General features: G+C 49.6%; 1 protein-coding gene and 1 pseudogene across 3 annotated transcripts in view; both read right to left on the bottom strand.

Moving 5' to 3' along the window:
• Nucleotides 1–7,656, bottom strand: part of plxnb2a.1 (plexin b2a, tandem duplicate 1) — a 161,666-nt gene extending 154,010 nt beyond the window's left edge. For all 3 annotated transcript variants that reach the window (XM_031583282.2, XM_031583284.2, XM_031583283.2), the window contains exon 1: nucleotides 7,186–7,656. The gene's annotated coding sequence lies outside the window, so the exon portion shown is untranslated. The remainder of the gene's footprint in view (nucleotides 1–7,185) is intronic.
• A 3,317-nt stretch (nucleotides 7,657–10,973) lies between these two features.
• Nucleotides 10,974–12,143, bottom strand: part of LOC116224046 — an 11,403-nt pseudogene continuing 10,233 nt past the window's right edge.

The raw sequence follows: 12,143 nt of genomic DNA on the forward strand, positions 1-12,143 counted from the left end.
CACACACACACACACACAGGATAGATAGAGAGAGTGTGAAAGAGAAAGAGAGAAAAGAGAGAACGAGAGAGAGAGCTGCTCAGCACTAGGGCATGTGGAGTGACTCAGAGTCACACGGCACTGAATGCGTTGATGACCCTTGAAAGCCCATAATGGTCAATTAGCCGCCCAGCAGCCCAACAGCCCAACAGGCCTGTGATTAGCACCTCCTACCAGCACACTGCCACTCACACCAGGCATTCACCATTCCCTCCCTCCCTCCCTTCTCTCCATTCCCTTCCCTTTCTTTCACTTCCCTCCTTCCCTTCTCTATCTTGCCCTTCTCTCCATTCACCCTTCCCTTTCCCTTCTCTTCTCTTCTTTCTCTTTCTTTACTTTCTCTTTCTGTTCCTTCTCTTTCTGTTCCTTCTCTTCATGTTCCTTCTCTTTGGGTCCCTACTCTTTGGGTTCCTTCTCTTTCTGTTCCTTCTCTTCTTTCTCCTCCTGTTCCTTCCCTTTCTTTCCCTTCTTTACTTTCTCTTTCTGTTCCTTCTCTTTCTGTTCCTTCTCTTTCTTTACTTTCTATTTCTGTTCATTCTCTTCTTTACTTTCTCTTTCTGTTCCTTCTTGGCCTGCCGGGAAAGCAGAGTGGAATCTGAGAGTCCTTAGTTCCAGGAGAACCTCGGGGGCTGTGCAGGTTGGGAGTTCCCAGGGAACCGAACGCAGACGCAGAAGCGGTGGGCAGAAAATCACTCCATACATGGACTCCCTGGCCAAGGACGGGGAGGTGGAGTGTTTGCACAGTAAACACAACCTTTATCCCTCACAAGCCAAAGCTGAGGCAAGAGATAACACACTCTCATCACTCTCACACACACACACACCCCAACTACCGCTCATCACGTACACACACACACACACACTCTGATGACACACATTCACGTTAACACACTCTCCCACGTAGACACTCAAACACACAGACATATTTGATTAGGGAGGCCTGTTAAACAAAGAAGCTTGACAAGAGAATACGACATTCAACATTCTTCCGCTAAAACAATGATGAGCTTTTCATATTTCTTCCCCAACTTAGCCCTTGTTCGCCAGAAAGAACCCGCGTGAAAGGAGGACAGGCTTGGGAGCGAGGGAGGAGGAAGACGGGGGGAGAGAACATTCGGAGAAGGGGGAAAGAATGGGATGAAGAGGAAAAAGAACGGCACGGCGAACGAACGGCGTTTAAAAAGAAAATTGAGGTTGTTTCCGCCATTGTCATGTCAGCCCATTCTCCTCTGGCCCCCATGGCCTTTGTTCTCTACTCCATCACTGTGAACACAAGCACACCACCACCCGACCGTCTGAATGACACAAGTGTGTGTGTGTGTGTGTGTGTGTGTGTGTGTGTGTGTGCACCAGCACCCGACCGTCTGAATGACACAAGTGTGAGTGAGTGTGTGTGCGTGTGCGTGTGTGTCTGCGTGTGTGTGTGCGTGTGTGCGCCAGCACCCGACCGTCTGAATGACACAAGTGTGTGTGTGTGTGTGTGTGTGTGTGTGTGTCTGCGTGTGTGTGTGCGTGTGTGAGCCACCACCCGACCGTCTGAATGACACAAGTGAGTGTGTGCGTGTGCGTGTGCGTGTGCGTGTGCGTGTGCGTGTGCGTGCGTGCGAGTGTGTGAGTGTGTGTGCACGCCAGCACCGGTCTGTCTGAATGACACGGGCGAAATCAGCGCTGGTGGAAAGCTATTAGGCAGCACGCTCGTACATTAGAAACGGAATGGCTTGGAAGGGGGGTTCGACCGGCTGACAAGATGTTTTTTTTTTTTCTCGTGTTCTTCTCTCCATTTCTATCTCTCTCTTCTCTGTCTCTTTGGGACAGTGGGGTTGGAGAGGGGAGACAGTGGGGTTGGAGAGGGGAGACAGTGGGGTTGGAAAAGCAGGACATTTTCCAGTCCAAGATGCCTACATGGCAAAATGGAGGAGGAATACAAGCGCGAGCGGAGGAGAAGAAACGAGACAGCGCGAGCGAAGGAGAACGAGAAAGCGTGAGCGAAGGAGAAGAAACGAGACAGCGCGAGCGAAGGAGAACGAGAAAGCGTGAGCGAAGGAGAAGAAACGAGACAGCGCGAGCGAAGGAGAACGAGAAAGCGTGAGCGAAGGAGGAGAACGAGAAAGCGCGAGCGAAGGAGAACGAGAAAGCGTGAGCGAAGGAGGAGAACGAGAAAGCGCGAGCGAAGGAGAACGAGAAAGCGTGAGCGAAGGAGAAGAAACGAGACAGCGCGAGCGAAGGAGAACGAGAAAGCGTGAGCGAAGGAGAAGAAACGAGACAGCGCGAGCGAAGGAGAACGAGAAAGCGTGAGCGAAGGAGAAGAAACGAGACAGCGCGAGCGAAGGAGAACGAGAAAGCGTGAGCGAAGGAGAAGAAACGAGACAGCGCGAGCGAAGGAGAACGAGAAAGCGTGAGCGAAGGAGAAGAAACGAGACAGCGCGAGCGAAGGAGGAAGACAAATGGAGGACAAATGGAATACACAGAGACAGACAAAAAAAACAGAATGGCCTAAGACAGGATATAAAATAGACAGGAACATGAACATGCTGCCAATACCTTCATCTTCCAAGACATGCTCATGTTCGTCTCTCCATTTCTATCTCTTTCTCTAACTTTCTTTCTGTTGCTCTGTCTCATTCTCTCCCTTTTTTCTCTCTCTCTTTCTGTTACCTCTCTCTTCACTCTTTCTCTGTCAAATTCAAATTCAAAAGAAGCTTTATTGGCATGACCATAATGTTCTACAGTACAAGCGTTGGGGTTGGGTGTGTACACTACACACTGTATACACAACATCCTCTCACTCTCTCCCCTGCCTCTTGGAAATAGGGGGAAGAAACAGACAGAAAAAAAAGAGAGGAACAATCCAGAAAACGTCCATCGCACTCCCAATACTTATTCCTCATGAACTGAAATACATAGAGACAAAAAACGAACCACTGTGAAGAGGAATAGAAAAGAACAACAGTGATGGACGGTGAGGCAGTGAGACAGAGGGACAGTGAGGAGTGAGTCAGTGAGAGGAGTGAGTCAGTGGGACAGTGAGAGGAGTGAGACAGTGGGAGGAGTGAGAGGAGTGAGACAGTGGGAGGAGTGAGACAGTGAGAGGAGTGAGAGGAGTGAGGCAGTGAGAGGAGTGAGAGGAGTGAGAGGAGTGAGAGGAGTGAGTCAGTGGGACAGTGAGAGGAGTGAGACAGTGGGAGGAGTGAGTCAGTGAGAGGAGTGAGACAGTGGGAGGAGTGAGGCAGTGAGAGGAGTGAGTCAGTGGGACAGTGAGAGGAGTGAGACAGTGGGAGGAGTGAGTCAGTGAGAGGAGTGAGTCAGTGAGAGGAGTGAGAGGAGTGAGAGGAGTGAGTCAGTGAGAGGAGTGAGAGGAGTGAGGCAGTGAGAGGAGTGAGAGGAGTGAGAGGAGTGAGTCAGTGAGAGGAGTGAGAGGAGTGAGGCAGTGAGAGGCGTGAGAGGAGTGAGAGGAGTGAGTCAGTGAGAGGAGTGAGTCAGTGAGAGGAGTGAGAGGAGTGAGAGGAGTGAGAGGAGTGAGTCAGTGAGAGGAGTGAGAGGAGTGAGGCAGTGAGAGGAGTGAGAGGAGTGAGGCAGTGAGAGGAGTGAGAGGAGTGAGTCAGTGAGAGGAGTGAGAGGAGTGAGGCAGTGAGAGGAGTGAGAGGAGTGAGAGGAGTGAGTCAGTGAGAGGAGTGAGAGGAGTGAGGCAGTGAGAGGAGTGAGAGGAGTGAGGCAGTGAGAGGAGTGAGAGGAGTGAGGCAGTGAGAGGAGTGAGACAGTGAGAGGAGTAAGAGGAGTGAGACAGTGAGAGGAGTAAGACAGTCGGACACAGAGACCAACTCTTGTGTTGTGGCAACATGAGAGGATTTAACAGGAAGTTGCTCGTAGGCGAGAGACTCCATCCACGCAACAGATGGACCTGCCTGGGAGGTCCAACACACACAGCTTGGACGGTGACCCTGAGTATACACACACACACACACACACACACACACACACACACACACACACACACACACACACACACACACACACACACACTCACTCTCAATACCTTCCAACTAGACAGAGCACGCCCACACACACATACACTCACAAAAAAACACACACTTGGACAGACCATCACCCCGACCCCCCACCCTGCACACACACACACACACACACACACACACACACGCATGCATAAATCTAGCATAGCACTGTGTTTACAGAAAGCTACTACTGACACCCCTCATAACCCTGGGCTTCAAAGCGGCACCTTGTTGATCTCAGAGTATTGTGACGACGGCTTACGACAGTCTAATAGCCTTGTGTCTACTGCGTGCCATCACCCCGACCCCCCCACCCTGCACACACACACACACACACACACACACACACACACACACACACACACACACACACACACACTGCGTGCCTGACTAAGAGCACAGGCGATAGTCATCTGTAATATTTTCGCTCCCTAAGGCTCTGTAGCCAAAGCAGAACATATATCTGTGAACCATTCCAAGGATGCCGCTCATGTCTGATCCCCTTCGACCTCAGCGGAGAACACTGTCGCCTGTTAGAAGGGGACATTCACACTCCTGTCTTTTGTGTGTAATGTTTGGGGCCAGTTGTGGTTCTGCCAACTGCCATCTGAGGATTTGTATTAAGGACGTGGCAGTATTTTAGTGAGACACACATAAAAACCATCACTTAGTTGTTTGATGTTGTGCCACGGAGTGGTATGAGCCGGAGGTTATATGTTTCCCTCCGTATACACCCTACAGCTGAGTGACAACGCACACACACACACACACACACACACACACACACACACACACACACACACACACACTCACTCAAGACTTTAAACTGAGAGAGAAGCTGATTCATTGTCATTTCTTTATGGTGACTGACTGTCAATCACCCCAAGGGCTGATGAATCAGCTTCTCTCTCAGTTTAAAGTCTTGAGTGTGAGTGTGTGTGTGTGTGTGTGTGTGTGTGTGTGTGTGTGTGTGTGTGTGTGTGTGCGCGTCTGCAGGACACAAACAAGGCCACTTACTTTACACTCAAAACACTGGGACGTGCTTAAGGCAAACCACGGCAAATCGTACCAGGGACAAGGGCACACCACACACACACACACACACACACACACACACACACACACACACAGGGTTCTCATGAAAAACATGAATGAGCCCACTGTGTGCTTCTGCATGTTCCACTTGAAAGACAAACAAACAGAGTCGTCACTCATGATGTCTGAAGAAAAGAGAGAGAGAGGGAAGAGAGAAGAGGAGGGGGGGGGGGGGGGGTAAGTGTCTCTCTCTCTGCTTTCGAATGCTGACCTCTGACCTCAAGGGGGGGACGGCCAACTTCCTGTTTCAGAGTCGCTGCTATGGCATCCAGCGTGGGACGCCCTCCACTTAGTCATCCTCTCCCAAAGAGCCACCGGATGCTCAAAGACATACAACAACAACAAGAAAGCGATTGATAACACATGGTTCCAGATCCGGCAAGGCTTCGGCCCGGAGCAGGGACAGGTCCGTTCAAAGATCGCTAGGCAACAAGGATTCTCCATGCCATGTTATGAGGCAAGACACTCTGAAGAGGCGACCACATCTGATTAAACTGTTGACAAGAGGATCACTGCACAAAGTTTTCACAACAGCTTAACTCACTGCTTCCACAAACATCCATGTGCTAATAAACAAGAGCTTGGCTCCATGAAACAACAACAACAGTCCTTCCCCAAAACCACTGCTAGGGTCTATCCGCTAATACTACCAGTGTTTCTGTGTGTGTGTGTGTGTGTGTGTGTTCCTGTGTGTGTGTGTGTTCCTGTGTGTGTGTGTGTGTGTGTGTGTGTATGACAAACGGCCGGGGGGCCAGTGCCCCTCAGCTGCAAGTAATAAGCTCGTGAATAAAGACTTTAGCAGCCAAATGCTACTCCGCCAGCTGTGGACATCTGGCAGATTGACTGCTTCAGCGGACCCCTTTCCGGAGGCTGGATAAGGTCCGTGCTGGATTTCGTACGAGCTTTATCAAATCAGCTAATGTCTTAAGGAGTCTCTGGAGTGACATTCATTTTATTAAGCTGTTGTTTTGACACGGCGGCAAACCGGTATTAGTCTGCGACCAATCCAGACGGGATAAGGCAGATGGCGCCGAGTCCACCGCTTGCTGCAACGTCTTCAGTGTGACAGCGTTCAGCGGCATTCTTTCATTTGAGGCGCAAAGAGAAGTGCACATCTTCTGGAAAGAGATTTGGGCACAGATTTAAACGTTGGGGTGCAGCGCAATTTATCATGTGCGAAAAGAAGGGGCGCACCTTGGCATGGGGACACCCCTTTCACAGACAGACACGGCCCCTCCAAGTTCAGCAACAACTGTGCCCGACAGACATCACCTTAAGCAGCAGTCCAACACCACACTAAGTAAACAATTAAGCCGCACTCTCGCAGACAGCTGTGGTTGTTCACATGCACGACAGCATGTGTGTATTCGGCCGAAACCCGGCAACACCGAGACCATTTTCGTACCTGTCAATGACTTCCAGACAAACCCTGTCTAAATGACAATCAATCCGCGGGGGGAAATACATAACCCATTACACTGAAGCGAGCAATAGAATAAAGGGAATAGCTTCCTCAAATACATTAGGACCAAACATCGAGTCATTACTATTATTTTCGAGGCAATACCATACTGCACCCGCTGTCACTTTTGAAACACACAGAGCCAGCAACTTGCATCTTGGTTACAACATCCAGATCGTAACGTTACCTCTTCCAGTTCTCTCTGTGGTCCGCCTCGCCTCAGCGTGTCAAACGGGTGCTCCCTCTACTCCAGAGAGCTGTTCTAAAATGAATTTGATACGACAAAATGCCCGGTAGAAGAAAACGGTGGACGAGGGAATGAAACAGCGACGAACTCCCGTATGCCTACATGCTGTGGATAGCATGTGCTGGCGGACCGCGAAGCTGTAACGAGGAACAACCGCAAGTGATAACCCCGGCGACAATCTCATCCATCGGTGGCCGATAGTCTAACAAGATAGCGTGGCCTACATTCGGAGCGACATACAAACTCCAAAAGCAATTCCAGGTCTCAGATCAGAGGTTTAAAACAGCAGGAATAGGGCGAACAGAACAGAACAGAAAGTAGCTCTCACTCACCTTTCGCTGAAGACAGTTCTACGTTCGCGCGACGTACGTGGGAGACCTTTTTTTCCCTCTCCAATGATAAGCAAACAGCAACCAATAATTAATTTCCAAGTCGGTGTGGATGAATAAGAAAGTTCACATCATTCTCCCTTCGTCCTCTTTGTGGTTTTAAGAGAAAAACAACATTCCTTTGGGGCGTCAAAAGGCGAGAAATCACAGCGTATAATCCTGGAAACGCGAGAATAGAACTAGGGCAGAAATCCAACGGTCAAACCAAGCGAACTTTTCCACGCCCAAGAACTTTCATCACATGACACTGTACAGGTGCAGTTCGAAAAGGCACGCTGGATGCACACACCTGTAAGATCAGTTCGTGCAAGTTACTGTACGGAGGTGCCCGAGAGCTCCCAAACTGACTGAAGTGGTTCAGATGGAGTCTGATCTGCCCTGTGGAGAAAGGAGAGTGTGAGCGAGAGCGAGGGCGAGGGAGAGGGAGGGAACTTCCACTCCTCCTACTCTAAGAGGAAATACAAAAGGCCAAGCCTACTGGAATCGGTTTACTCACAGCACCGCGACGGAGTACAGAACCGAGCAAACAAACCAGAGAAAAGAGAATAACAAAAACAAGATCCTCCGCCCTTCCTTTTCACTAAACGCTGCCCCAAAACCTGCCCCCGCAGCGAGCCTCCGGCAAATCTAGCACAGGGAACAACATTCGCAATCTTTCCGTGCTCCTTCTAGACCAAAGCTCCAAGTGGATTTGTAGTTGGCCTAATCTACTGAAAACTCGTGTTGGGATCAGGCCTGTCAGAATACCTGACAAATTAAGACCATTTGACGGCAGCAGAGGCAAACCGGCAGACGGTGCAAATAATCTCATCGTGGACGGATGACAAAATTAGATATTTTTTTTCCGCCACTTAATGCACTTGGGGACACGTGTGCGAACCAGCTCATGGTGTTGACCTCTCGGTAATTAAAGCACCAAGTTCAAACAATGGTTCCATTGTTCGCAGCTACACGTTTGAGTTCCTCTCGCTGCCACAGGGTTCCTGGTACCACTGTAAATTAGCAGGCTTCAATGACATGTCAGACGATTTAGCCGACCTCTCTAACATGGCTTTAAGCTTTCCCTTTTTTAAGCGCCTGGGAATATGGTTACTTTTTTAACACTTTCGGAAAAGGTGACTTCCACTTCCCAGTAGTTTTAGTATTAGTTTAGTTAGACTCTTTAGTCTCTCTCTCTCTCTCTCTCTCTCTCTCTCTCTCTCTCTCTCTCTCTCTCTCTTTGTGTGTGTGTGTGTGTGTGTGGAGGGAGTTGTATATCTGGTGTCTGTGCTCTTTTTCCTTCTTTTCAATAGTTTTGCCTGACTGAGTGTGACTGTCTGTAAAATAACCCTCCCTCTCTCTCTCACACACACGTGCGCGCGCACGCACGCACACACCCCGTCTCTGTCCCTGTGAAACCAGTCCTGCACTAGACCATGTTCATAAAGCAATTACTGCCATTCCGCTACGTGGTGCATCCGTGAAATTTGAAAGATGACAGGGTCCAAATTAAAGTCAGTGTATGGGGATACAGATTAGCCGTGACATGCTACAGTGCGCCTGGTGAAAACAGCTGGGGGTTGGGGGAACCTTTCAGGGGCTGTCTGACGGAGAACTCTACACACACACACACACACACACGCGACTGGCCGCTCTTGACCATCAAACGGCTTGAATTCCACAAGGGGGAATTCTGCTTTAAAAGATAGGTGGGTTTGAACTGAGTCTAAACATATAATCCTGACACAGGAGGAAACCAGCAAAGCCACAAAGCTGAACAGCTACAGAGTTGCCCCTGGCTTTTGTTGTTAGTGTACATTTTGAAGGGCTTATGATTTAAGTTTGAATGCACTAAAGCTGGGAGAACTCTCAGAATGAATGGCATGTGCCCGTAAAAGCAACCATTAAAAGTTCGGCTCAAAGCCCCTGGAGCTGACAAACCAAATCATTCTACAAAGAACTTTTACATTATAGAGTTCCAAGTAGATTAAAAAGGTTCTGGTTCTTTCAAAGAACTTTTTTGTTAGAAGTGTTCACTTGGATGGTCACTCAACAACAGCCTGTTATCCTCCCACTTGAGAGAGAAGAAAGGCGAGAGTGTGTTGTGAGGCACAGCGTGTGTGTGTGTGTGTGTGTGTGTGTGTTAGTGTGTGTTGTAATCCCCCAGCCACTGACCCAGGACGACACGAGGGCCAGGGGGTGCCTCTCAGACCTGCCCAGCTCCGGTGCTTCTCAGCGGGGGAGAGGAATCTCGGAGAGCCCCTGGTTTACACACCCACCGCTTAGCCCAGAAGGGGACGGATAGAGTTTTGGGTGGTATTACCGTAATCTTGTGGATTCTGTCCTCCAAAGAAGACAAGTGGAATACGAATATAAGGAAGAGAGAGAGAGAGCGATAGAGAGCGAGAGTGAGAGAGAGAGAGCGCCAGAGAGAGAGCGATAGAGAGAGCAATAGAGAGAGCGAGAGCAATAGAGAGCGAGAGTGAGTTTCACATTCCTCTGAGATTATCTGTAGACCTTATCTGTAGGACTTTGATCCGTATGGCAGTCATCAAACAGGAGGCATCAGTTCAATCTTGTCTGATGGAGCTCATCCATTTGAGACGTGCCCATGCTGTGGTGTGTGTCCCCGTCGCATGTTACCTCTCTAGAAGACCTGGCATACCCGACCACAGTAATGCCCAGTAGCATGTGTGTTGCACACACACACACACACACACACACACACACACACACACACACACACACACACACACACACACACACTCACACACACACACACACACACTCACACTCACACTCACACTCACACACACACACACACACACACACACACACACAGCGTAATGCCCACTAGCATGTCGAGTTCACCCCTTTGTTTCTTTTGCTGCCTGTTTTTACCCTTGGAGGACGGTGTCCTAATTGTCCCCCCCCACCCCTGCCACCCCACTCCTCCTGACATTAAGTGATTCTGATGAAAGGCGCACTGCATTACGGCCCTATAGTTTAATCTGAGAGGAGATAACAGCACTCCGCTACACCCCCGCTACTGCCGCTGTCGTGGCGGAGGCTTATCTGGTCACGGGAGATAAGTGGAGGAACGAGGAGAGAGGAGGGAGAGGACGCGGCGGGGTCGGGGGAATTCTGGGACGTGGCTCCAGTGGTCCTCCGAGGCCCGGCGCTTCCTCGGCCCAGCCCAGCCCAGCACGATCCGATGACAGGAGGGCGGACGCCGCTGCCAGGGGCTTGTTGTCATTTCGGTGGCGTTATAAAAAAGAAGGGTGGGGTGGTAGTGCTGAGCGACGTGAATGATTTATGAGTATGGAGATGAGTCTGTCGATGGAGAGAGAAGAGAAGTGAAGAGAAGAGAGAGGCTCACTGCCCTAAGGGCTCTGGGACGGAGGGAGGGAGAGAGGGAGAGAGGGAGGGAGGGCGGAGATGTCCCCTCTTTCACTTTTATTATTCTCCCTCTCTTTCTCTCTCTGGCACACAACATAAATATACAAACTTTCTCTCTCTCTCTTGTCCAGTCCTGCTATTTCCCCACTCTTTCTATCTCTCTCTCCCTGTGCCTTTCCCCTCTCATCCCTCTCTCCTCTCATTCCCCTCTCTCCTCTCATCCACCTCTCTATAAGGAGCAGCCTTTCCCCTCTCTCCTCTCATCCCTCTCTCCTCTTCCCCTCTTTCCTCTCATCCCTCTCTCCTCTTCCCCTCTCTCTCATCCCTCTCTCCTCTCATCCCCCTCTCTCCTCTCATGCCCATCTCTGCATCAGGAGCAACACACAGGGGCACACCCAACAGAAAGTAGACATACTCTTCTTTCGATGCTTTTAACATTCCTCTCCTCTTTTCTCTCTCTGCCTCTCTCTCTCTCTTTCTCCCTCTCATCCCTCCATCCCATTCTGATGGAAATGTGCTGATGAAGACAAAGGGGTGTGTACTGCTGAGATGGAGCAGTAATGACATCTGTGGGAGAGTGAGGTGGAGACAGAGACACACACACACACACACACACAAACACAGACCCACACACACACAGAGACAGACACAGACACAGACAAACACAGAAACACACACACACACACACACTTTACACATGCACGCGCATACACACACACACACACACATAAACACACACTTTACACATGCACACACACCCACCCACACACACATACACACACACACATGCATACACACAAGCTCGCAAACACACACACACACTTTACTCACACACACACACACACTCTTTACACATGCACACACACACAGACAAGCTCACAAACACACACAAATAAACACGTCATTTCCAGACCATGGCCACTGTTTTGCCTTGCTCAGCGACAGCAGTGGGCACGTCTGTCCGTCACACCATGAAACTGTCACGCACAGTTATTTACCAAATCACAAGAAATATGGGCATCAATCAGAGTCCTAATGAAGAAGAAAGAGGAGAAAACATCATAGGAATAGAATAGTGACAGAGAGACAGAGAGGAGAGGTGAGGAGAAGCGGAGAGGAGAGGAGAGGTGAGGAGAGGAGAAGAGGAGAGACAGAGGAGAGGAGGGAGGAGAAGAGAGAGAAGAGGGGAGAGGAGAGGAGAGGAGACGAGAGGAGAAGAGAGAGCAGAGGAGGAGAGGAGAGTAGAGGAGAAGAGAGACAAGAGGAGGGGAGAGGAGACGAGACGAGAGGAGAAGAGAAGAGGAGGAGAGTATAAGAGAGAGGAGGGGAGACGAGAGTGAGGAGAAGAGAGAGGAGAGGAAATGAGAATAGGTATAACACTCCTCTATTAAACCATTGACTGATTTCATAACACAATTACACCATTAAAACACATCAAATATTATTATTATTATTATAACCTTTATTTAACCAGGAGAGACCCATTAAAACACATCAAATATTATTATTATTATTATTATTAT

This window comes from Clupea harengus, chromosome 16, assembly GCF_900700415.2.
Source record: "Clupea harengus chromosome 16, Ch_v2.0.2, whole genome shotgun sequence".
In the NCBI taxonomy this organism is placed as follows: domain Eukaryota; kingdom Metazoa; phylum Chordata; class Actinopteri; order Clupeiformes; family Clupeidae; genus Clupea; species Clupea harengus.